The 13,044-nt window shown below is 44.9% G+C and overlaps 1 protein-coding gene across 3 annotated transcripts in view; it reads left to right on the forward strand.

Annotated features, from left to right (window-relative positions):
• Window positions 1-13,044, forward strand: part of CDHR2 (cadherin related family member 2) — a 370,864-nt gene that overhangs the window by 242,761 nt on the left and 115,059 nt on the right. The window lies entirely within an intron of this gene.

A 13,044-nucleotide genomic window follows, 5' to 3' on the forward strand; every position in this document is an offset into this window, starting at 1 on the left:
GCCCAAGCTAGCTTAAATAGGAAAGGACAGGAAGGCTGCTGTCTGCAATCCGTGAAAAAACCTATGAAAATAAGAGCCAACAAACTGACAGTAAAAAAGGCCCTGAAGACGCTAGGCTTCAAAAAAGGCTATGTCAGTACTCAGGAATATTCTGAAGACAGAGCAACAGGCAAAAGGAGATTCAGCTCACCCCAGCAGGGAATGGCAGAATCCAGAAAAGCAAGGAAAACAAAACACTAATGCAAAAAGGCAAAGCAGAAATCTTAGCTTTAGATGAGCAGGAATCAGACTGGTTTCCCAGAAGTCCACAGAGAAATCACCCGCAGGCCAGAAGGGCGTCGGCAGCCTTATATCCAGTCATTAACTCCACTCAGCCAGTCATCATCATCAGCCCCAGGTGTCTGACAATCAGGCTCACTACCTTTCTTCACCAGAAGAGGGAGTTCCTCGGGCCTCAGTAGTGAAGGGGAAAATGAACTCACAACAGTACCTCCCCCTTGAGGAGGGGTCACCAAACCCTCAACCACGCCACCAGGGCGATCAGGGTGAGCCCGATGAAAGGCACGCACCAATCTTTTGGCATGAATATCAGAGGCAGAGACCCAGGAATTATCCTCCTGACCATAACCCTTCCACTTAACCAAATACTGGAGTCTCCGTCTAGCCAGATGGGAATCCAGTACTTTCTCTACCTCATATTCCATGTTACCTTCAACCAATACAGGGTCTGGAGGTGCAACCCCCGGAACAACAGGTTCAACAAACCTCTTCAACAAAGATTTATGGAACACATTATGGATTTTAAATGTGACAGGAAGAGCCAAACGAAAAGAGACCGGATTAATAATCTCCAAAATCTTGTAAGGTCCAATAAATCTAGGCTTAAACTTAGGAGAAGCCACCTTCATAGCAATATTTTTTTATGATAACCACACCATATCACCAACCTTAAACTGGGGACCAATGGTCCTATGTCGGTTGGAAAACCACTGGGCCTTTTCCTGGGAGAGAGATAACTTATCCACCACTTGGTCCCAGATCTGGTGCATTCTCTCCACCACAGTGTCAACACCTGGGCAGGCAGAGGGCTCCACCTGCCCTGAAGAAAATCGAAGATGAAACCCAAAGTTACAAAAAAAAGGTGACATCAAAGTGGCAGAACTAGCTCTATTATTTAAAGCAAATTCGGCCAAGGGCAAAAATGAAACCCAATCATCCTGATCAGCAGAAATAAAACATCTCAAATATGACTCCAAGGTCTGGTTTGTTCTCTCTGTCTGCCCATTGGTCTGAGGGTGAAAAGCAGAGGAGAAGGACAACTGAATTCCCAGCTTGGAACAGAAAGTTCTCCAAAATCTAGACACAAACTGGACTCCTCTGTCAGATACAATGTTCTCAGGAATCCCGTGCAAGCGAACCACCTGTTGTAAAAACAGGGGCACCAATTCAGAGGAAGACGGCAACTTAGGGAGTGGTATAAGATGAACCATCTTAGAGAACCTATCACAAATCACCCAAATGACAGTCATCCTTTGAGAGACAGGCATATCAGAGATGAAATCCATTGAAATATGGGTCCATGGCCTCTTGGGGACAGGCAAAGGCATCAACAACCCACTAGAGCGAGAACACGATTTAGACCGGGAGCACGTCCCACAGGACTGCACAAAATTCCTGACATCACGAGACAAGGAGGGCCACTAAAAAGACCGACTCACCAGATCTCTAGTACCAAAAATACCTGGATGACCAGCCAAAGCAGAGCAATGAACTTCAGACATCACTCTCTTCTTCCACTGGTCAGGAACATACAACTTTCCACTGGGACAACGCTCAGGTTTGTCCTCCTGGAACTCTTCCAGAGCACGTCTCAAATCGTGCGAGATGGCAGAAAGAACTACCCCTTCGCCTAAGATGGTAGCAGGCTTGGTCACCACAGGAGAATCAGCAAAGAAGCTCCTAGAGAGGGCGTCAGCCTTGACATTCTTAGTTCCAGGAAGAAAAGAAACCACAAAATCAAAACGTGTAAAAAACAAGGCCCACCTAGCCTGTCTAGGGTTCAAGCGCTTAGCCGACTCTAGGTAAATCAAATTCTTGTGGTCAGTGAGGACCACGACTTGATGCTTAGCTCCCTCCAACCAATGTCTCCACTCCTCAAATGCCCATTTCATGGCTAACAGTTCCCGATTCCCCACATCATAGTTACGTTCAGATGGAGAGAACTTTCGGGAAAAGAAAGCACAGGGATTCATTTTAGATGTTACAGGATCCTTTTGGGACAAAACAGCTCCTGCACCAATCTCAGAAGCATCCACCTCTACCTGGAACGGAAGTGAGACATCAGGTTGCCGCAAAACCGGGGCGGAGGTGAATCTTCGCTTCAGCTCCTGAAAGGAAGAAACAGCCTCCGGAGACCAATTTAACACATCAGCGCCCTTCTTAGTCAAATCAGTCAATGGCTTGGCAATACTAGAAAATTTTGCTATAAATTTCCGATAAAAATTAGCAAAACCCAAAAACTTCTGGAGGGCCTTCAAAGAAGTGGGCTGAACCCAATCGTAAATGGCCTGTACCTTGGCCGGGTCCATTTCAATAGTTGACGGGGACAAAATAAATCCCAAAAAAGAAATCCTCTGTACTCCAAAAAGGCATTTAGATCCTTTGACATACAGGGAATTCTCCCTCAAGATCCGGAACACAGTCCGAATATGTTCCACATGAGAATCCCAATCCTTGGAGAAGATCAAAATATCTTCCAGATAGATAATCAAAAATTTATCGACAAAATCTCGGAAAATATCATTCATGAAGCACTGGAAGACAGAAGGGGCAATAGTGAGCCCAAAAGGCATCACCAGGTACTCAAAATGTCCCTCCAGAGTATTAAACGCGGTCTTCCATTCATCCCCATGCTTAATGCGAATAAGATTATACGCCCCCCTGAGGTCAAGCTTGGTAAACCAGCAAGCACCTTTAACTCTGGAGAATAGATCAGAAATCAGGGGTAACGGATACTGATATTTAACAGTAATTTTGTTGAGAGCACGATAATCAATACAAGGTCTTAATGATCCATCCTTTTTGGCTACAAAAAAAAACCCGGCACCTAAGGGTGACGAGGATGGTCTAATATGACCCTTCTCCAATGCCTCCTTAATATAGGATCGCATAGCCTCGTACTCGGGTACAGATAAATTGAAGAGCCGACCCTTGGGAAATTTACACCCCGGGCTCAGTTCAATTGCACAGTCATAACTCCTATGAGGAGGCAGAGACGCAGACTCATTCTCACTAAATACATCATAAAAGTCCGCCAAATAATCAGGAACATCATGCGACTGAGGAGAGGTGGAAAACACCGGAGCCTCACTAAAGGCACACCGACAACCCCAACTCACCACAGACACAGATTTCCAATCCAAAACTGGATTATGAATTTGTAACCAGGGAAACCCCAGAACAATAGTATCATGCAGATTATGTAACACCAAAAACCTGCAATTTTCTTGATGGTCTGGGGCGACCCGCATTACCACCTGGGTCCAAAACTGAGGTTTATTTTTAGCCAAAGGAGTAGCATCAATCCCCCTCAAAGGGATAGGCGTCTGCAGAGGTGTCATCGGAAATCCACAACGTTTAGCAAAATCCAAGTCCATTAGGTTTAGAGCTGCTCCCGAATCCACAAAAGCCTTGGCGGAAAATGTGGACAGGGAGCAGATCAGAGTAATAGCCAGAAGAAACTTAGGTTGAACACCACCAACAGAAAACGTGTGTGCAAGGTGTTTCTCGCGTTTAGGACAGACAGAAACAATATGCGAGGCATCTCCACAGAAAAAACACAACTTATTACGCCCTCTGAACTCCCGATGCTGCTCCCTGGAAAAAACTCTATCACATTGCATAGGCTCAGACATCTGTTCAACAGGTGGCAACACCCCTCGTGCAGCTCTGCGTTCGCGCAAACGCCGATCAACCTGAATGGCTAAAGACATAGAATCGTCAAGACCAGAGGGAACAGGAAATCCCACCATAGTATCTTTTACGGCTTCTGACAACCCCTTCCGAAAGAGAGCAGCCAAGGCATTATCATTCCAGGTAGTAAGTACTGCCCACTTTCGGAATTTTTGACAGTACAATTCTGCAGAATCACGACCCTGGTTCAATGCCAGCAGGGTCTTTTCAGCCTGATCAATGGCATTAGGTTCGTCATACAACAACCCCAAGGCCTGAAAAAATGCGTTCACATTAGTCAGAATAGGATCATCTGGTTTCAAAGAAAACGCCCAATCCTGGGGATCGCCACGCAGCAAAGAGATGACAATTTTAACCTGCTGCGCGGAGCTCCCTGACGAGTTAGGCTTCAAGGCAAAAAATAATTTACAATTATTTTTGAAATTCAAAAATTTAGACCGATCCCCAAAAAATACATCAGGTGTAGGAATCTTTGGTTCAGCAGCATGTGAATGAGCAAGGTAGGCGGAAATTCCCTGCACTTCCGCAGCGAGCTGCTCCACACGATCAGACAATTGCTTTATCTCCATTGAGAGAAAAAAAAATTCCCCCTACGGCCTCAGAGATATAGAGGAAAAAATATACACACTTTTTTTTTAATTTATTTATTTTTTTTATACAATTCTTTCCTGCAATTGAGTACCCTTGGATCTGCGGTATGGCGGGTGATTCTGTTATGATTGAGTCACCGTAGGAGGCAAAAATAGAAATGCAAGCTAAGTCCAGAAAACCAGAGAAGTTGGCAGCTATCGGATTGCAGACCCCTGAACCTATCAACACAACTAGCAGTAGCCGTGGGGGGCTCCTTCGATGCCCTAGGCCCCTCGATCACAGCCGGAGGACTACATAGCCTAAAGACAGAAAGGGAAATCTAAACTGCCCCAGAGCAGACCCCAAAGCAAAAGGCAGCCCCCCACATATAATGACGGTGAAGCAAGAAGAAAGAACAAAACACAGACAGAAAGATAGACTGAGCAAAGATGGGGCCCAAGCTAGCTTAAATAGGAAAGGACAGGAAGGCTGCTGTCTGCAATCCATGAAAAAACCTATGAAAATAAGAGCCAACAAACTGACAGTAAAAAAGGCCCTGAAGACGCTAGGCTTCAAAAAAGGCTATGTCAGTACTCAGGAATATTCTGAAGACAGAGCAACAGGCAAAAGGAGATTCAGCTCACCCCAGCAGGGAATGGCAGAATCCAGAAAAGCAAGGAAAACAAAACACTAATGCAAAAAGGCAAAGCAGAAATCTTAGCTTTAGATGAGCAGGAATCAGACTGGTTTCCCAGAAGTCCACAGAGAAATCACCCGCAGGCCAGAAGGGCGTCGGCAGCCTTATATCCAGTCATTAACTCCACTCAGCCAGTCATCATCATCAGCCCCAGGTGTCTGACAATCAGGCTCACTACCTTTCTTCACCAGAAGAGGGAGTTCCTCGGGCCTCAGTAGTGAAGGGGAAAATGAACTCACAACAGTACCTCCCCCTTGAGGAGGGGTCACCAAACCCTCAACCACGCCACCAGGGCGATCAGGGTGAGCCCGATGAAAGGCACGCACCAATCTTTTGGCATGAATATCAGAGGCAGAGACCCAGGAATTATCCTCCTGACCATAACCCTTCCACTTAACCAAATACTGGAGTCTCCGTCTAGCCAGATGGGAATCCAGTACTTTCTCTACCTCATATTCCATGTTACCTTCAACCAATACAGGGTCTGGAGGTGCAACCCCCGGAACAACAGGTTCAACAAACCTCTTCAACAAAGATTTATGGAACACATTATGGATTTTAAATGTGACAGGAAGAGCCAAACGAAAAGAGACCGGATTAATAATCTCCAAAATCTTGTAAGGTCCAATAAATCTAGGCTTAAACTTAGGAGAAGCCACCTTCATAGCAATATTTTTTTATGATAACCACACCATATCACCAACCTTAAACTGGGGACCAATGGTCCTATGTCGGTTGGAAAACCACTGGGCCTTTTCCTGGGAGAGAGATAACTTATCCACCACTTGGTCCCAGATCTGGTGCATTCTCTCCACCACAGTGTCAACACCTGGGCAGGCAGAGGGCTCCACCTGCCCTGAAGAAAATCGAAGATGAAACCCAAAGTTACAAAAAAAAGGTGACATCAAAGTGGCAGAACTAGCTCTATTATTTAAAGCAAATTCGGCCAAGGGCAAAAATGAAACCCAATCATCCTGATCAGCAGAAATAAAACATCTCAAATATGACTCCAAGGTCTGGTTTGTTCTCTCTGTCTGCCCATTGGTCTGAGGGTGAAAAGCAGAGGAGAAGGACAACTGAATTCCCAGCTTGGAACAGAAAGTTCTCCAAAATCTAGACACAAACTGGACTCCTCTGTCAGATACAATGTTCTCAGGAATCCCGTGCAAGCGAACCACCTGTTGTAAAAACAGGGGCACCAATTCAGAGGAAGACGGCAACTTAGGGAGTGGTATAAGATGAACCATCTTAGAGAACCTATCACAAATCACCCAAATGACAGTCATCCTTTGAGAGACAGGCATATCAGAGATGAAATCCATTGAAATATGGGTCCATGGCCTCTTGGGGACAGGCAAAGGCATCAACAACCCACTAGAGCGAGAACACGATTTAGACCGGGAGCACGTCCCACAGGACTGCACAAAATTCCTGACATCACGAGACAAGGAGGGCCACTAAAAAGACCGACTCACCAGATCTCTAGTACCAAAAATACCTGGATGACCAGCCAAAGCAGAGCAATGAACTTCAGACATCACTCTCTTCTTCCACTGGTCAGGAACATACAACTTTCCACTGGGACAACGCTCAGGTTTGTCCTCCTGGAACTCTTCCAGAGCACGTCTCAAATCGTGCGAGATGGCAGAAAGAACTACCCCTTCGCCTAAGATGGTAGCAGGCTTGGTCACCACAGGAGAATCAGCAAAGAAGCTCCTAGAGAGGGCGTCAGCCTTGACATTCTTAGTTCCAGGAAGAAAAGAAACCACAAAATCAAAACGTGTAAAAAACAAGGCCCACCTAGCCTGTCTAGGGTTCAAGCGCTTAGCCGACTCTAGGTAAATCAAATTCTTGTGGTCAGTGAGGACCACGACTTGATGCTTAGCTCCCTCCAACCAATGTCTCCACTCCTCAAATGCCCATTTCATGGCTAACAGTTCCCGATTCCCCACATCATAGTTACGTTCAGATGGAGAGAACTTTCGGGAAAAGAAAGCACAGGGATTCATTTTAGATGTTACAGGATCCTTTTGGGACAAAACAGCTCCTGCACCAATCTCAGAAGCATCCACCTCTACCTGGAACGGAAGTGAGACATCAGGTTGCCGCAAAACCGGGGCGGAGGTGAATCTTCGCTTCAGCTCCTGAAAGGAAGAAACAGCCTCCGGAGACCAATTTAACACATCAGCGCCCTTCTTAGTCAAATCAGTCAATGGCTTGGCAATACTAGAAAATTTTGCTATAAATTTCCGATAAAAATTAGCAAAACCCAAAAACTTCTGGAGGGCCTTCAAAGAAGTGGGCTGAACCCAATCGTAAATGGCCTGTACCTTGGCCGGGTCCATTTCAATAGTTGACGGGGACAAAATAAATCCCAAAAAAGAAATCCTCTGTACTCCAAAAAGGCATTTAGATCCTTTGACATACAGGGAATTCTCCCTCAAGATCCGGAACACAGTCCGAATATGTTCCACATGAGAATCCCAATCCTTGGAGAAGATCAAAATATCTTCCAGATAGATAATCAAAAATTTATCGACAAAATCTCGGAAAATATCATTCATGAAGCACTGGAAGACAGAAGGGGCAATAGTGAGCCCAAAAGGCATCACCAGGTACTCAAAATGTCCCTCCAGAGTATTAAACGCGGTCTTCCATTCATCCCCATGCTTAATGCGAATAAGATTATACGCCCCCCTGAGGTCAAGCTTGGTAAACCAGCAAGCACCTTTAACTCTGGAGAATAGATCAGAAATCAGGGGTAACGGATACTGATATTTAACAGTAATTTTGTTGAGAGCACGATAATCAATACAAGGTCTTAATGATCCATCCTTTTTGGCTACAAAAAAAAACCCGGCACCTAAGGGTGACGAGGATGGTCTAATATGACCCTTCTCCAATGCCTCCTTAATATAGGATCGCATAGCCTCGTACTCGGGTACAGATAAATTGAAGAGCCGACCCTTGGGAAATTTACACCCCGGGCTCAGTTCAATTGCACAGTCATAACTCCTATGAGGAGGCAGAGACGCAGACTCATTCTCACTAAATACATCATAAAAGTCCGCCAAATAATCAGGAACATCATGCGACTGAGGAGAGGTGGAAAACACCGGAGCCTCACTAAAGGCACACCGACAACCCCAACTCACCACAGACACAGATTTCCAATCCAAAACTGGATTATGAATTTGTAACCAGGGAAACCCCAGAAAAATAGTATCATGCAGATTATGTAACACCAAAAACCTGCAATTTTCTTGATGGTCTGGGGCGACCCGCATTACCACCTGGGTCCAAAACTGAGGTTTATTTTTAGCCAAAGGAGTAGCATCAATCCCCCTCAAAGGGATAGGCGTCTGCAGAGGTGTCATCGGAAATCCACAACGTTTAGCAAAATCCAAGTCCATTAGGTTTAGAGCTGCTCCCGAATCCACAAAAGCCTTGGCGGAAAATGTGGACAGGGAGCAGATCAGAGTAATAGCCAGAAGAAACTTAGGTTGAACACCACCAACAGAAAACGTGTGTGCAAGGTGTTTCTCGCGTTTAGGACAGACAGAAACAATATGCGAGGCATCTCCACAGAAAAAACACAACTTATTACGCCCTCTGAACTCCCGATGCTGCTCCCTGGAAAAAACTCTATCACATTGCATAGGCTCAGACATCTGTTCAACAGGTGGCAACACCCCTCGTGCAGCTCTGCGTTCGCGCAAACGCCGATCAACCTGAATGGCTAAAGACATAGAATCGTCAAGACCAGAGGGAACAGGAAATCCCACCATAGTATCTTTTACGGCTTCTGACAACCCCTTCCGAAAGAGAGCAGCCAAGGCATTATCATTCCAGGTAGTAAGTACTGCCCACTTTCGGAATTTTTGACAGTACAATTCTGCAGAATCACGACCCTGGTTCAATGCCAGCAGGGTCTTTTCAGCCTGATCAATGGCATTAGGTTCGTCATACAACAACCCCAAGGCCTGAAAAAATGCGTTCACATTAGTCAGAATAGGATCATCTGGTTTCAAAGAAAACGCCCAATCCTGGGGATCGCCACGCAGCAAAGAGATGACAATTTTAACCTGCTGCGCGGAGCTCCCTGACGAGTTAGGCTTCAAGGCAAAAAATAATTTACAATTATTTTTGAAATTCAAAAATTTAGACCGATCCCCAAAAAATACATCAGGTGTAGGAATCTTTGGTTCAGCAGCATGTGAATGAGCAAGGTAGGCGGAAATTCCCTGCACTTCCGCAGCGAGCTGCTCCACACGATCAGACAATTGCTTTATCTCCATTGAGAGAAAAAAAAATTCCCCCTACGGCCTCAGAGATATAGAGGAAAAAATATACACACTTTTTTTTTAATTTATTTATTTTTTTTATACAATTCTTTCCTGCAATTGAGTACCCTTGGATCTGCGGTATGGCGGGTGATTCTGTTATGATTGAGTCACCGTAGGAGGCAAAAATAGAAATGCAAGCTAAGTCCAGAAAACCAGAGAAGTTGGCAGCTATCGGATTGCAGACCCCTGAACCTATCAACACAACTAGCAGTAGCCGTGGGGGGCTCCTTCGATGCCCTAGGCCCCTCGATCACAGCCGGAGGACTACATAGCCTAAAGACAGAAAGGGAAATCTAAACTGCCCCAGAGCAGACCCCAAAGCAAAAGGCAGCCCCCCACATATAATGACGGTGAAGCAAGAAGAAAGAACAAAACACAGACAGAAAGATAGACTGAGCAAAGATGGGGCCCAAGCTAGCTTAAATAGGAAAGGACAGGAAGGCTGCTGTCTGCAATCCATGAAAAAACCTATGAAAATAAGAGCCAACAAACTGACAGTAAAAAAGGCCCTGAAGACGCTAGGCTTCAAAAAAGGCTATGTCAGTACTCAGGAATATTCTGAAGACAGAGCAACAGGCAAAAGGAGATTCAGCTCACCCCAGCAGGGAATGGCAGAATCCAGAAAAGCAAGGAAAACAAAACACTAATGCAAAAAGGCAAAGCAGAAATCTTAGCTTTAGATGAGCAGGAATCAGACTGGTTTCCCAGAAGTCCACAGAGAAATCACCCGCAGGCCAGAAGGGCGTCGGCAGCCTTATATCCAGTCATTAACTCCACTCAGCCAGTCATCATCATCAGCCCCAGGTGTCTGACAATCAGGCTCACTACCTTTCTTCACCAGAAGAGGGAGTTCCTCGGGCCTCAGTAGTGAAGGGGAAAATGAACTCACAACAGAGTATACCTGTGCTCAACCCGCCCCCCCGTTTTTCCCCCCACTTCATGATCATGTAATTTTATTTTTGATTTTAAATGTTCCAATAAAATTCATGTTTTAATATACTTACCCACTCCCTGACGATGCTGGGTATTTTAAATTTCCTCTGCTGTATCACTTTTGTAACGAGGGTGGGTGTGGACCCACGGTGCCATGGTTCGGGCTTACCCTGGAAGGACGTGACTAAGCAACTATCTGGTGTTCACTAGAGCCTCTGGTGGTGAGGATAGGCTTGGCTGCAGGTAGTCACCAAGTACCTCTCCAGGACAGTGCCCAAGATAGCAGCAGCTGAACAGAGGGTCAGAGGCTTCGGTATGCAGTACAGAGGGGTAAAGACAAAACAGGGTTAGATGGTTCATGGTCAGGGCAGGCAGCACAGGGTCAATAGGTATAGCCGAGGTCAAGATTGGAGAGGTAAGGTCTGTTTCACACTTCAGTTTTTTTGTGTAATTTAAAATCCGCCAAAATGGCGGAAAGCGGATCCGTTGCTAACTGATGTGAACGGATGCCACCGGGCCGTTTTTTTGACGGATCCGATGAATGAAGAATTTTAAAGGAACCGCAGCCCGGGAAAAAAGAGGAGAGAGAGAGAGAGAGAGAGAGAGATTTTTTTCCTGTCCTCCAGAAATGATATCAGGGTTAAATTTCCGGCTCACTTCTTTCCTCCGGGCATGCGCAGTATAAAATGCGGATCCTGCAGCATGTCGGCGGACGCAAAAAATTTGGCGGATCCGCAAAAAAACGCATCCAACGGATGGCCATCCGTCAAGATCCGCCGGTAATGCAAATCAATGGGGAAAAAAACGGATCCGCCAAAAAAAATGGCGGATCCTTTTTTTTGCAAAACGGCGGATTTTGACTGATGGTCAAAAACGGAAGTGTGAAACAGGCCTAAAGCAGGATGAAAAAAACAATCAGAATACAGAGAAAGGCCTGCAGGTATGACCCAAACTTTCAAGCAAGGGGTGGAGGGCATAGTTACCTTGTGACAGCTCTACACGAGAGATGGTCGTGGGACACTTGTTATTAAATGGATTACATCAGAACAGGGAGTATTTGTGTTGGTTTATTTTATTTTTGCAGGAGAACTAGGGTGTTGCAGTAATTAGGCATCTAATAAATATGGCAAACTGTGTTGTGTTTTATTTCATTAAAATACTTTATTCTGGTTGTGTCTTTATTTAACATGTAACAACTATAGGATTAGTAATGGATAGGTGTCTTATTGACACGTCTACATAACTAGGCCGTGGGTTTGATGTCACCTTACAATACAAGGATATCTATAGATACAGTCATATGTAAAAGTTTGGGCACCCCTATTAATGTTAACCTTTTTTCTTTATAACAATTTTGGTTTTTGCAACAGCTATTTCAGTTTCATATATCTAATAACTGATGGACTCAGTTATATTTCTGGATTCAAATGAGGTTTATTGTACTAACAGAAAATGTGCAATCTGCATTTAAACAAAATTTGACCAGTGCAAAAGTATGGGCACCCTTATCATTTTCTTGACTTGAACACTCTCAACTATTTTTTACTGACTTCCTGAAGCACTAAATTGGTTTTGAAACCTCATTGAGCTTTGAACTTCATAGCCAGGTGTATCAAATCATGAGAAAAGGTATTTCAAGTGGCCACTTGCAAGTAGTTCTCCTATTTGATTCTCCTATGAAGAGTGGCATCATGGGCTCCTCAAAACAACTCTCAAATGATCTGAAAACAAAGATTATTCAACATAGCTTTTCAGGGGAAGGATACAAAAAGTTGTCTCAGAGATTTAACCTGTCAGTTTCCACTGTGAGGAACATAGTAAGGAAATGGAAGAACACAGGTACAGTTCTTGTTAAGCCCAGAAGTGGCAGGCCAAGAAAAATATCAGAAAGGCAGAGAAGAAGAATGGTGAGAACAGTCAAGGACAATCCACAGACCACCTCCAAAGACCTGCAGCATCATCTTGCTGCAGATGGTGTCACTGTGCATCGGTCAACAATACAGCGCATGCATAACGCCTTTTTGTATGACCAAACAACTCAATCTTTGTTTCATCAAGTCCACAGGACCTTCTTCCAAAATGTAACTGGCTTGTCCAAATGTGCTTTTGCATACCTCAGGCGCCTCTGTTTGTGGCGTGCTTGCAGAAACGGCTTCTTTCGCATCACTCTCCCATACAGCTTCTCCTTGTGCAAAGTGCGCTGTATTGTTGACCGATGCACAGTGACACCATCTGCAGCAAGATGATGCTGCAGGTCTTTGGAGGTGGTCTGTGGATTGTCCTTGACTGTTCTCACCATTCTTCTTCTCTGCCTTTCTGATATTTTTCTTGGCCTGCCACTTCTGGGCTTAACAAGAACTGTACCTGTGTTCTTCCATTTCCTTACTATGTTCCTCACAGTGGAAACTGACAGGTTAAATCTCTGAGACAACTTTTTGTATCCTTCCCCTGAAAAGCTATGTTGTTTTCAGATCATTTGAGAGTTGTTTTGAGGAGCCCATGATGCCACTCTTCATAGGAGAATCA

The sequence above is a fragment of the Dendrobates tinctorius genome, unplaced genomic scaffold (assembly GCF_039654945.1).
Source record: "Dendrobates tinctorius isolate UK_male_01 unplaced genomic scaffold, ASM3965494v1 ptg000139l, whole genome shotgun sequence".
Lineage (NCBI taxonomy): Eukaryota > Metazoa > Chordata > Amphibia > Anura > Dendrobatidae > Dendrobates > Dendrobates tinctorius.